Source organism: Nicotiana tabacum, chromosome 16 (assembly GCF_000715075.1).
Source record: "Nicotiana tabacum cultivar K326 chromosome 16, ASM71507v2, whole genome shotgun sequence".
In the NCBI taxonomy this organism is placed as follows: Eukaryota; Viridiplantae; Streptophyta; class Magnoliopsida; order Solanales; family Solanaceae; genus Nicotiana; species Nicotiana tabacum.
This window is the reverse complement of record NC_134095.1, coordinates 86,261,450-86,275,291: the sequence shown is the minus strand read 5'-3', so window position 1 is coordinate 86,275,291 and position 13,842 is coordinate 86,261,450. Positions and strand designations below refer to the sequence as shown.

Below are 13,842 nucleotides of genomic sequence, written 5' to 3'. Positions count from 1 at the left end.
CCGAGCACACACTCATCACCTTGCGTACACGGACTACAATTAGCATAGAAGACTCAAATCCTATCGGGAGAGGTCCATGAACATGTGGCAAGCTGGTATAGCTCCCTGCATACTCTATCTTGTCAATGTCATCTGCATTCACAGTCGTGTCTGCATTGACGAACACATCAAACCTTATATACTCGCTATCATCATACATTAAATCCTTGAATATTAGCATCTCCTCTTTTCATCTTTCTCCTGCTGACTCCTTGATGTAGCTGGCCTCTCTATAGAAAAGCAAATGGTTCTGTCCAGATTTGAGAGTGGGAATTCCTTGTTGGCTGGCTTACATGAACTTGGATTCACCTTCCCTTTTGTGCTCTTTTTCCCTGGCTTACAGTTATGCCATGGGGTGGCTGTTGGTTAGTAATCATACCCCATCTTCTTACTGTCCAAACAGTCTCGGACTTTCACACGCCATGGGTCGCGGTTTTCATCGTAGAAAGAGAACTCGGAATTTAACCAATCATTGTCTGTGAGATCCCTTCTTTTCCCTCCAAGCGCTTTCCATTCATTCCACATGCGGTCCACATTGGCGTGTTGGCAATAAAAAACTGGGTCTAAACCAGCTGAGTAAAAATTACCCATATCCTTACCGAATAATTTCTTATCCCGATCCGGCACAGTACCAGTCCAAATGTGGACAGGAGTATGAGGGATGTTTTCAATAGTTCCCTGCCCCGGATCAGGTGTAGATCCGAATCTGTAAGGCTTCCTGAAGAACAAGAGCAGGCATGGAGCATTAGTTATCATTTAACGATACATTAGAATTAAGTTGTTAGTCATCACCTGTAGTTCATTGGGTTTGACTTCATTACCCAAAAAACCAAGATCGATTATGGTTCCATACATGTGGATTACTGTTTAACCAAAAATCTGAATCTTTGGTCAAAGCTTAGAAATATGGAGAAATTTGGGTTACTAATAATCTGGAGACGAAAATAATAAAAGACTTTTGAGAATAATAAAGTAATAAGTAATTTTGTATTTCAGTGTAATCTCAATAATATTTCTTGTCCTTACAGATGTTGAGTCCTTCTCCTTTTATAGTTGATTCTAGGAGAAAATGTAATGCCTTTGTCTTAATGAGACAATTATGAGTAATAAATGACATTAAAAGAAACGTTACACAATCATTTCTATTTAATTCAGATTCTCTAACGTATCTGATATTTAATGCTGTATTTAGACTCTTTTACGTCATCAGATTCGTATCTTCAACTTCTTCCGATCTTCGGTCTTTAAATGACTCGAATAGGTACGAGACTCGTACCTATTTGAGTAACGGTCCACACCTATGTTGTTTTCTTCTCCTCATATATGTTGTCTCCCGTGCCTCTTGGCTATTTATTGCGTTTTGACCTTTTGACCAGTCCATGTGTCATGACACGTCATCTTCAATATTTAGATTCAGTTTTTTTTCCAATACAGATAGTCCCCCCACTTTCCATTTATTTATCAATTAAATATTTGGGAAGTGGATCTTCACGAAAAAGGAATTTTCGTCGTAATCAATGTTATGTCAGTACTGACGCTTCAGTTGTCTTTTCTATTTAATGCTCTGCACACGTGTCACCTTCTGATATGTATGTAATTCTACAGCCTTTTTCCAAGGCTTCTTCGTTTCCTCTTTTTACGAAGTGATAGTTTCCTTTATTATAGGCTTTCCATCATTACGCTTCTTTGTTTGACGGTTGCTATTATACACATATTTAACCTTTTTTTCTTTGTCTTCTTCTTCATAAACCCTTAACAGATACTTTACTCTTTACTTTTGTTCCTTTCTCCTTTATTTCATCCTTCCTCTGCAATGGCATCTCCGAATCCTAACCCTAAGAGAATCCCAATTCTTGATAGCTTCCCCAACGCCCTTGTAAGACATAGAAGGGGTGGAGGTGGCAGGCTTCGTAGCCTAGGATCAGTTCGTGGTGGTTCCTCTGGTTCCATCACTCCTTCTTCTAGTTTTAGCACTATTTCTAGAGGTTCTATCTCTAAGAAATCCTCTTCTAAAGGTAAAGAACTTTCTGAGCCTCTTCAAGAGTCTTTAGTTGAGGAAATAGTACCCAATGACTTGTCTTTTGAGAATGATAGGAAATCTCTTTGTGATCAAGTTGTTAATTTAGAGAAAGCTGACACTTTTTCTTCTCTAATCACTGAACCTTTGATTTCTATTATTCGAAAAGATTGCAGCTGGAGAAGTGATCTTCGTATAGTGATCCCTAATCCAAACCAAAGAATATCTTCTTTTAGGATTGGATTTTCTTTTGTTTATACTTATCCCTCCACTTTGGGATTTATTCCTGCTATTGACCCAGTTATACTTGATTTCTATCGCTTTTTCAAAATTTGTTTGGGACAAATTGGCCCCCTTGTATGGAGAGCAGTGGCTTGTTTGAGATATTTGTCTGTAAAAACTAATGTTAGCTTTACCTTTCCCCACCTTATTCATCTTTACCACCCCAAATTATTCCGCCATGAGATTTTTACTTTAACTGCGATAAGTAAAAGGGTCTTGGTAAGCCCTGAAGATGACAAGGATCGTGGGTGGTACACTCGTTATATTGCTGTTCGCACAGTTGATTTGGTGGGTGAAACAAATATCCCCTTCCCTGAGAAGTGAAACTTTGCACGTAAGTTTTTTTTACTTACCGTACCTATCCTTAAGAATTTCAATTTCTTTTCTAATTTCGTCTCTTTTTGCTTTTCTATAGCAACTATGGGAGATGTGGAACCCGTTCTTAATTTCCGTGGTTGGGTAGATTCAATCTTGAAAGTCGTGCCTATGGAGGCAAGAACTTGGAAATCCATTTCCAATTTACATGGTTGGAAAGTGAAAACTCACGGTATGCATCTCTTTATGCTTTTTTGTATGTTAAGTCCCTTCTTGTTTCTAACTTTTCTCATCCTTCTTTTTGTCAGGATTTGCTATTCGAGGAATGACAGCTGAAGTAGCTATTGTCCTTCGAGCCTCTTCTGGTACTTCACTCTCTTTGGAGAGAACTCAAGCCACGCTATCAAAGAGGAAAGTTGTAGAAGAGGATTCTGAGAATGATGAAGATAAAGACATCTCTTTAATAGCTAGACCAAGAGTTAGGAGACACATCGTTTCCGAGGATGAAGCTGAAGTTACCCCTGTCCGTGCCTCTCTTACCGAACATGTTCGCATTCCTTCTGATGATGAAACCACTCCGAGGGACACCAATGAATCTATTCAACGCCTCTTTGTTGGTGGTTTTGAATGTGGAGAGCTAGGTCTAGTTTTAGATGAAGTTTCTTTTTCTTCTTCAGTTCCCATTCCTTCTATTCCTCCGTTGGTTTCAAGTGCTTCCTTGCCCATTCTATCTGTTCATGCTCCCTTATCTATTTCTGCTCCCTTGCCTGTCTTTGCTTCCTTACCTACTTCGAGTCCTTTGACTCCTGTTATTTTCACTTCTTCTACCGCTCCTCCTTCTATAGCTCCCCCTCCGTCTGTTCAACATGCAGAGGAGGGTTCCAGTAGCAGAAGCTTGGCTATGAGGAGCGTTACACTTGAAGTTCCTGCTAATAACAGTCTTTTAAGGAAGTCTGGTGGAGCAGATGCCTGGCTTAGGCCTTTGATTGGAGATATTGAGAAGAAGAAGATGAGCAGTCACAGTTGCTTAACTCTGATGAATGACATAGTTCATTCTACTTTGAAGGTATTTTTTTTCCTCTACTTACTAACAAGCTTTTTTTATCTCTAAATTCTTATTTCTATGAGTTGTCACTGTAGGCTAACCTCATTGATATAAAATTTATGGGAAGAATTTCCCTTCTGGAAAAGAAAACTCGTGAATCTGAAAAGTCTATCCACGAGGCTGAGGAAATAGCCAAGAGAGCCCAGCTAGAAGCAGATAATTGGAAAGATCAGTTTGAGAATGCTCAGGGAACCATAGAAGAATTGCTAGATAGTAGAAATCACCTAGAGCAGCATAAGCGAAGTCTGACTTCTGAGCTAGCAGTTGCCAAAGCTTCTTCAAGTAAATTTGAAAAAGACAAGGAGTGCCTTGAATGTTGCTTTTCAGAATAATTATCAAAGTCAAGTGAAGAAATCAGAGAACTTAAGGCACTCTTGGACAAGAAATAAGAATATGCAGGAGAATTAGTGCAGAACTTGACTCAAGTTCAAGCTGATTTAAAGATCTCCTCTGACAAAGTACATGCCTTAGAAAGTTCCCATGCCTCCCTTGAAGCTTCCCTTGATTCTCATTTAGCTGAGCATCAAGTGTTAAAGAATGATCTTGCTATGTGGGAAAGGGAGTATGGACTTCTTGAGGAGAAGTTTGATTTAGAGGTGAGTTGGGCTTTCTTAAACTCTCGCCGTGATGCTTTAATGGAGGCCAGTCAAGAAAACTTTGACTTAGACTCAGAGTTGGCCAAAGTTTTAGAAACCATTGAAAGAACCCAACAATCATTTGACTTTCCTTCTCCGGCAATTGAAGCTCCCGTGGCTAAGGAACCTGTAAATGACGAAGCCGTTGCTGTGGCAGTTGAAGTTGAAGATGTTGCAATTCCAGCTTCCGAGGGTGAAATTTCTACGACTCAGTCTATGGAAGCTGAAACTTCCGTGACTCTTGATCCCCTCGTTGAACCTAACACTTCAAGCCCAGCTGAAACCGCTCATGTTGCTGCTTCTTCAGAAGTTGTCACCGTGCCTGTGGCTGTTTCTAAAAATGAAATTAATATTGCAACTTCTGATGTGCCAACCCCTTCAGTGACTAGTTAAATTTCCAGATTTTGTTTTTACTTTCTTTGTTAGATGATGGTTTTATCCCTTAGTTATTTTTTTAACGGATGTTTTGGTAAAAGTCCCCAGTTATCATAATGGGGCATTTGTATAAACTTTTTGTTGACTAAGTTCTTACTTAGGCTTTTTAGTTATATCAAGAAGTTTGTTAGTACTTCAATGTGCTCTATTCTTGCCTTTTCCTTATCTACTCAAGACTTATAGAATAATTTAGCATTTTTATCATTTGAAAATGCTTTATGATTCTCCTCATGACTTATTAACATGAGGTTTATCAAAGAGGGCCCTTTATATATCGACAGTTAATGAAGAAGACGTCTCAACTTCATAATGGTATTATAATACGATGAAAGAAATAGGAACACACATGTTTTGTTTGAAACAACTTTGACAAGTTTTTATTCATGAACTTGGACAAGCTTTTGAATATTACATGTATTGAGATACATCTGTAACTTTCTCGTAACTGTTTTTCTTGCAACGGATTTTTATAAAGATCATGACCCTATCTTAATGTATTAGGAAGGGTTTTGAGAGGTGATTCCGTTGTTCTCATGGGAAAGGACACTACGATGAATGTTTTGCATCTTCCTTTGTTTTGATAGGAAAGAACACAATGATGAATGCTGAGGTTCCGTAACTTCTGCTCGATACTTGTTTCAATTATGTCTCCATCTTACCGCACGTATTTGTGTACAATATGCAGTCCCCTAAGTGTTTGAGCGCTGAAGTATGAAGCCTCGAGCACTTGTTTGTTTCTCATAATTTGGTCCTTTTTCCTGAAAACAGAAAAACATACGGGACTCGGAGGTGCGATTAAAGATGAAGACTGCCTAACCCGTGTGTATTTCCATCAGATTAATTTGTAACCCTGGGCTGGGAATTTTAGAATATTCCATTTTGCCGTGCAGGTCGTGACTCATCATTTGGCACGAGTTAGGGTTTTTGCCTAGCATCTAAAATTGTTAGTAAAATTTTAACAATTCAAAGAAAAATTCTAATACAGCGATACCTGATCGTAGGTACTTTTTCAGAAATAATATCGCTTTAGGTGGACAGCATTCCAATGCGAGGGTAGAACCTTGCCATCCATTGTCTCCAACTAGTATGCTCCTTTTCCCGCAATGTCACGACCTCTGTAGGGTCCTTCCCATGTTGGACTTAGCTTTCCTGAATTAGCAGCTTTTGTAGATTGGAACACCTTTTTAAGCACGAAGTCCCCAATTTTAAAGAATCTGAGGCGTGCTTTCCTGTTATAATACCGTTCAATTACTTGCTTTTGTGCTGCCATCCTTATTAGTGCAGCTTCTCTTCTTCCTTCGAGCAAATCAAGATTCACCCGCATCTCTTCATCATTTGATTCCTCCGTTTGCTTGAACGTACCGTGTGCTCGGTTCTCCTATTTCAACTGGAATTAAAGCCTCCGCACCATAAACCATTGAAAAGGGTGTTTCTCCCGTGCTTGTTTTTGTCGTTGTACGATAAGCCCATAATACTCCAGGTAATACCTCAGGCCAATTACCTTTTGAATCCTGTAACCTTTTCTTCAAATTATTGATAATGACCTTGTTTGTGGATTCCGTTTGTCCATTACCCACTGGATGGTATGGTGTAGATGTTATCCTTTAAATTTGCCAACTTTGAAAAAATTCAGTAATTTGAGCTCTTATGAATTGCGGACCGTTGTCACATACGATTTCCTTTGGTGTTCCAAAACGACATATTATATTTCTCCAAATGAAGTCTTTAACTTTCTTCTCTCGTACCTGTTTAAATGCTCCTGCTTCTACCCATTTAGTAAAATAATCTGTAAGTACAAGTAGAAATTTCACCTGACCTTTTGCTTGTGGCAATGGACCTACGATATCCATTCCCCATTTCATAAAGGGCCACAGGGCTATAACAGGGTGCAATAGCTCAGCTGGTCTATGCATATTATTGACGTATCTTTGACATTTATCACACTTGGACACGAAACCGTTTGCTTCTTCTTCCATTTTAGGCCAATAATACCCTGCTCGAATCAGCGTTTTTACCAGCGACCTCCCTCCTGCGTGATTTCCACAATGTCCTTCATGTACTTCTCTCATCACATATTCTGTTTGGGAAGGTCCGAGACACCTTGCTAATGGCCCACCGAACATTTTTCGATAAAGATTTCCTTGATGTAAACAGTAACGAGCAGCTTTTTTGCAAAGTGCATAAGCTTTTGTTTTGTTAGCAGGCACGGTTCCGTGCTGTAAAAAAGCAATAATTTCGTTTCTCCAATCCCATGTTAAATGATTAAAATTTACCTTGTTCTTATCAGGTTCGGGAACGGAATGAAATAAATGTACGACTGAAGCATTTGCGTCGTTTGCTACGTCTGCTGCAGATGCGAGATTAGCTAAAGCATCTTCCTCCACATTCTCATCTCTTAGGATCTGCATTACTTTCCAAGTTTGGAATTGCTTTATTAGTTCCCGTACCTTTTCGAGATATTCTTGCATTCGTGTCTCCCTGGCTGTATAAGTCCCCAGCATTTGATTGACCACGAGTTGAGAATCACTCTCGATTATAATCTGTGTTATGCCGAGTTCTCGTACCAATTCTAGACCTGCAATTACAGCCTCATACTCTGCTTCATTGTTAGTTATAGAATGACATTTTATAGCCTGTCTAATAATCTCACCCGTAGGTGGTATGAGAACTATCCCTAGGCCTGCCCTTTTATATTAGATGAACCATCAGTGAATAAAATCCAAGTCCCCGGGTTTGCACCATTAAAAACTTGTAATTCTTTTTCTGCTTCTAAATGCATCCCTTGGCTAAAATCAGCTACGAAATCGGTTAATACTTGAGATTTTATAGCAGTCCTAGGTTGATAAATGATTTCGTATTCACTTAATTCTATAGCCTATTTTGCTCACCTCCCTGACAATTCATGTTTATGCAAAATGTTTCGTAATGGAAAAGCAGTAACTACAACAATGGGATGACATTGAAAATAAGGTCTTAATTTTCTAGATGCCATGGTCAAAGCTAATGCTAATTTTACCAGTTGTGGATATCGTGTTTCAGCATCTAATAAAGACTTGCTTACATAATAGATAAGAGATTGTTTATCTTGGTCCTCATGGACTAAAACAGCATTTACCGCAACTTCTGATACGGCCAAATAGATGAGTAGCTTTTCTCCTTCTTTTGGTTTTGCCAATAGTGGTGGATTTGACAAGTAAGTTTTTAAATTTCTAAGGGCTTGTTGGCAATCTTCGTTCCATTCAAAATGATCTTGCTTTTGAGTGAGGAGAAAAATTTAAAGCATTTTTCTGAAGATTTGGGAATAAATCTCCCCAAGGCTGCGATTCTTCCCGTTAGCCTTTGGACTTCTTTTTTACTCGTAAGGATATCAGGGATCTCCTCTATTGCTTTGATCTGAGAAGGATTTACCTCAATACCACGGTTAGAAACAAGAAACCCCAAAAATTTGCCTGAGGCAACCCCAAATGCACATTTTTCTGGATTGAGTTTCATTTTAAATTTTTGTAAAATTTCAAATGTAACAGATAAATGAGAAATATGATCATGAGAATGTTGGGTTTTGACGAGCATATCATCTATATATACCTCCATGGTTTTTCCTAAATGTTCTTGGAACATTTTGGTGACCAACCTTTGATAGGTTGCTCCTGCATTTTTGAGACCAAAGGGCATTACTTTATAACAGTAAGTCCCCCTATCTGTGATGAAAGAAGTTTTTTCTTCGTCACTGGTGTCCATTTTAATCTGGTTGTACCCCGAATATGCATCTAAAAAACTCAAAAGTTCATGTCCTGCAGTTGCATCAATTAACTGATCTATATGTGGTAAAGGGAAAGAATCTTTTGGGCAGGCTTTGTTAAGATCTGTATATTCCATGCAAACCCGCCACTTACCGTTTTTCTTAGGTACAACAACTGTGTTTGCTAACCAATTAGGATACTTTACCTCGCGTATTGACCCAATTTTTAATAGCTTTTGGACCTCATCTTGAATCACCTGATTTTTGAAAGCTCCTTACTTTCTTTTCTTTTGCTTTACTGGTGTGAAGGATGGGTCTTCATTTAGTTTGTAAGTCATCACATCCGGTGGTATCCTTGTCATATCAGCAAGGGACCAAGCAAAACAGTCCACGTTAGCTTTTAAAAATTCAATCAACATACCTTGCATGTCTGAGCTTAAATTGGCTCCAACATAAACCATCCGTTCAGGACATTGCTCAAATAATATCACAGCCTCGAGCTCTTCAATTGTTGTTTTGATATCTTCATTCTCTTCAGGTTCCTGAATTGTATCAGGTCTCGCGTCTAAATCTGTCTTTTCTTGTTCGGTTGAGGTTTGATCCTTGATACCTTCAACTACTTCCTGTAATTGCTATTTTTCTTTATTTACGGTGCTCGTATCTGTTATAGCGTTGATACTTCTGGCTGTCTGTTGATCCCCACGAATTTGGCAAATTCCCCACGGTGATGGGAATTTAATAACTTGATGTAGAGTTGATGGGACAGCATCCATATCATGGATCCGAGGTCTCCCCATGATCATATTGTAAGCCATTTCCATATCTACTACCTGAAATTTAGTTTCTTTAACAACACCTGCAACAAAAGTTGTTAGAATTACCTCTCCTTTTGTTACCACACTTGAATTGTCGAACCCGGATAGGGTATGCGCCTTAGGTATTATTTTGTCTTCAGCTTGCATTTCATGTAATACCCTTAATAGTATAATATTCATGGAACTTCCTGGATCAATCAAAACCCGTTTTACATTAGTATCATATACAAGCAAAGATATTACCAGTGCGTCGTTATGTGGGGTCATTACTCCTTCGGTATCTACATCATCGAAAGAAATACTTTCATTTTCTAAAACCTGCCATACCCGTTTCCCGTGTGTTATCGTTACTTTAGAAACCTTGCTGGAAGCCGTATATGTTATACCATAAATATTTTCACCCCCACTTATAACATTCACGGTTCTCTTGGGTGAAGGGGGCCTTGGTGGCTCCTGCCTATTTTTCATATAGGCTTGCTTACCTTTCTCACTAAATAACTCAGTGAGATACCCTTGTTTCAATAGATGGTCCACTTCACTTTGTAAGAATCTACATTCTGAAGTTTTGTGCCCGTGATCATTGTGGAATTCGCACCAATGGTCTGGATTGCGTCTATTTGGATTTGACCGCATCTTTTTTGGCCATCGTACCTTATCTCCCATGCTCCTCAAAACAGCTACGAGCTCGGAGGTAGTGACATTAAAGTTATATCCACCGAACCTTGCCTTTAAACTACTGTCATTATCTCGCGACTCTTGTCAGTTTCGGTCGTTTCTGAACCTTGATGAAGAACCAGATTCCCTGTTCCTCGATTTTTTATCATATCGTTAACTATCCTGCTTTGACCGTGAGTCTTTCCCTGCAGGTCCCATATATGGATCGTACCTATTTTTACCTGATCTTTTTTCGGTTTCTGATCTCCTGGAATTGCTCCTCTCTTCATGACGAAACTGAGGTACGGTATCTTCCTCAATTCGCAACTTCGTACTATACCTGTTATAAACGTCATTCCACGTGGTTGCAGGAAACTCTCAAAGGCTTTCTTTAAGTCTTCTCGTGGCTTCTGAGCTTTTGTCATTTAAGTTGCTTGCAAAAGCTATTGCAGCCCAGTTATCAAGTACACGAGGTAAAGTCATTCTTTCACATTGGAATCTATCAACAAAATCTCTGAGCAACTCGGAGTCCCCTTGCTTGATTTTGAAAATATCCTCCATTCTTTTCTCAACTTTTTGAGCTCCCGAGTGTGCTTTAATAAAAGAATCTGCAAGCTCAGTAAAAGAATTAATAGAATTTTCGGGTAAAAGAGAATACCAGGTTAATGCACCCTTGGTGAGTGTTTCTCCAAATTTCTTGACCAATACTGATTCAATTTTCTGTTTGGTCAAGTCATTGCCTTTCATACCTGTTGTAAATGCAGTTACGTGATCACGTGAGTCTGTTGTGCCATCATATTTCGAGATGTCAGGCATTTTGAACTTTTTAGGGATTGGAAGGGGAGCAACACTTGGTTTCCAAGGTTTTTGTGAGTATTTATCCACATCCACTCCTTTAATTACCGGGTGAACTCCAGGGATTTGCTCGATGCGCTCATTTTGTTCCTTAAGCTGTTTCTGCAAAGTTAATACTAAATTTTGCAAATGAAAATTATTTGAATTACCTGGTTCTCCTTCTTGTGGTTCACTGGGGGTTCCTCCATTTCCAGAATTAACAAGGCCAGAACGAGGATTCTCCAATGTATTATTATTAGGTGTAGGTGTGGGTGGTGCAACAGGTAATCGACTAACTAGAGCTTGAAGAGCTTTGTTAACCCGTGCATCAATTACTTTTTGTAAAGCTTCATCTACCCCTTCAAAATGTTCAGATTGCTCATGTTGATCAGCACGAGATTCAGGAGCAGGAGTGCCTTCACGAGATTGACGTGGTGAATTTTGAGGGGAGGGAACCACGTCAATGTTCTGTAAATCTCCTTGATTTTGATGGATTTGATTTTCATGGTTTCCCAAGGTGTTTTCACTGTTATTGTTGTTTGACATGATGATAACAACGAATGGAATGTAGCTTAAAAGAGAAGATTATCAGATTCCCGGTAACGGAACCAATTTGTTTAACCAAAAATCTGAGTCTTTGGTCAAAGCTTAGAAATATGGAGAAATTCGGCTTACTGATAATCTGGAGACGAAAATAATAAAAGACTTTTGAGAATAATAAAGTAATAAGTAATTTTGTATTTCAGTGTAATCTCAATAATATTTCTTGTCCTTACAGATGTTGAGTCCTTCTCCTTTTATAGTTGATTCTAGGAGAAGATGTAATGCCTTTGTCTTAATGAGGCAATTATGAGCAATAAATGACATTAAAAGAAACGTTACACAATCATTTCTATTTAATTCAGATTCTCTAACGTATTTGATATTTAATGCTGTATTTAGACTCTTTTACGTCATCAGATTCGTATCTTCAACTTCTTCCGATCTTCGGTCTTTAAATGACTCGAATAGGTACGAGACTCGTACCTATTTGAGTAACGGTCCACACCTATGTTGTTTTCTTCTCCTCATATCTGTTGTCTCCCGTGCCTCTTGGCTATTTATTACGTTTTGACCTTTTGACCAGTCCATGTGTCATGACATGTTATCTTCAATATTTAGATTCAGTTTTTTTCCAATACAATTAAGTCTTTCATCGTACAGGGAAGAACCTTCGACATCGAACATAGGAGGCAAACGCATGCCCTTTGGATGGTCCCAGTTCCAATATGGCAGAGCAAAAGTTGGATCATCGATGAGAGTGCCCAAGATTCTCTCGTAGAAGTACAAGTACCATCTATGAAATGGGAAGAAAAGCCAGGATTTGCGAACTTGTAATTTTTTGTCACCCATTGTGTAAGCAAGGTTGCAATAAGCACAATGGATATTAGCTTGTTGCTTGAAGCCAAGAGGATCAGATGGGTCTTTGTCTAATTCCTTCATTTTACTAGTGGCTTACTGGTACTTGGCTATATACTCCTCAGTCACGTTTTGGGCAGCGGGCCGCTTACGAAGCTTGGACATGCGAGGGATCTTGTCACATGGAACTTTGTCCATATCATCTGGTTTAGGGGGGCAGCAACTATATTCTACTTTTTTATCACCTATCGTCGTTTTCCAGGCCGTGCAACATGTTTTAAGATCCGGGGGTGGTACGGGAGCAGCAGAGGCTAATGGAGCAAGATTAGCTGCGCCATACAGCCCTCCTAAACCCAAAAGGACATTCCTTCTGTCAACAGCTCCTTCTTTAATAATTTGGTTTCCGTCGTCATGCTCGCCCGTGCATGAAACTTTGAAACTTTTGTTACGTACTTTTCCATGGAGGAAATGCTGATAGGATTTTGCAAAGAAAGATGAGTTGGTAAAGGAAGAAAAAGGAGTTTTGGTGGTGTTGCATAAAGATAGAGTAGAAGAAGAAGCCATTGCTGGGATGAATGCTTTTGCAGCGAAAGGTTTCAAACTATTTATACACAACGTAACAGGCAATGGTACACGTGAAGCTGGCGGCTTCACATGCATGTGTTTATCTCTTACTTTCCGAATTTAATGATTTCATTGTAAGTTTTGTACTTGTAGCTTAATTATATATGTAGAAATCGATCTTTCCATATAAGCTTAAAGAGCAGGTAACTTTTTAATATGCTTATGGATGCAGTGCTTGTGGTTTACTTGCTCTTGTTGTTTCACCTTAATTTTTACCTTTGTATCAGATAATGAAGACAAAGGTGTTGTGCCTTAGCTTTGAGTGTACACTTGAATTACTTTCTACTACTTACCTGCCCTTTCATTTGTTATTCCCTTCTTCACTTGATCATTTGTGTTGTACATTCGCTGAAGCATGTGTTTATTCGAGTAGCAGTACACACTGTATTTTTTCCTCAAGTGATAGCTCAGAGTTGAATCTTTCTTGATATTCAAGTAGCTATTAGTTATCTCCTGTTTCTGATGGCACGCTTGTATCAATTGAGCTTGTTTCTCGCTCGCTCTTGTCCATCTATACTATGCTTCAGGACTTAACTTTGCCCCAAAATTTGAAGGCCTCAAATTTATTTTAAACTCTTATTATTATTACTATATATATATATATATATATATATATATAATTTATATCAATAATTATTATAAGAAAAGTGTTATTCCCTCCATTTCAAATTAGATGAGATACTTTTCTTTTTGTTCTGTTCCAAAATAAATAACACATTTCTAAATTTGGACATACTTCAACTTTAAACTCTTCATTTTACCTATTGTACCCTTAATGAAAAGTTTTTATAACAACACAAATGTCATGGCCCCACAAAACTTTTACCCCTTAGACTTTTAAGGCCACAAGTTTTAAAAGTCTTCTTCTTTCTCTTAAACTTCGTACCGAGTCAAACTACCTCATCTAAATTGAAACGGAGAGAGTACATTATATTTTCTTATTTGATTAA

The 13,842-nt window shown here is 38.6% G+C and overlaps 1 pseudogene; it reads right to left on the bottom strand.

Moving 5' to 3' along the window:
* The window catches only part of LOC107761830 (polyphenol oxidase E, chloroplastic-like), a 149,579-nt pseudogene extending 136,744 nt beyond the window's left edge, over positions 1 to 12,835 (bottom strand).
* Positions 12,836 to 13,842: the final 1,007 nt, after the last annotated feature.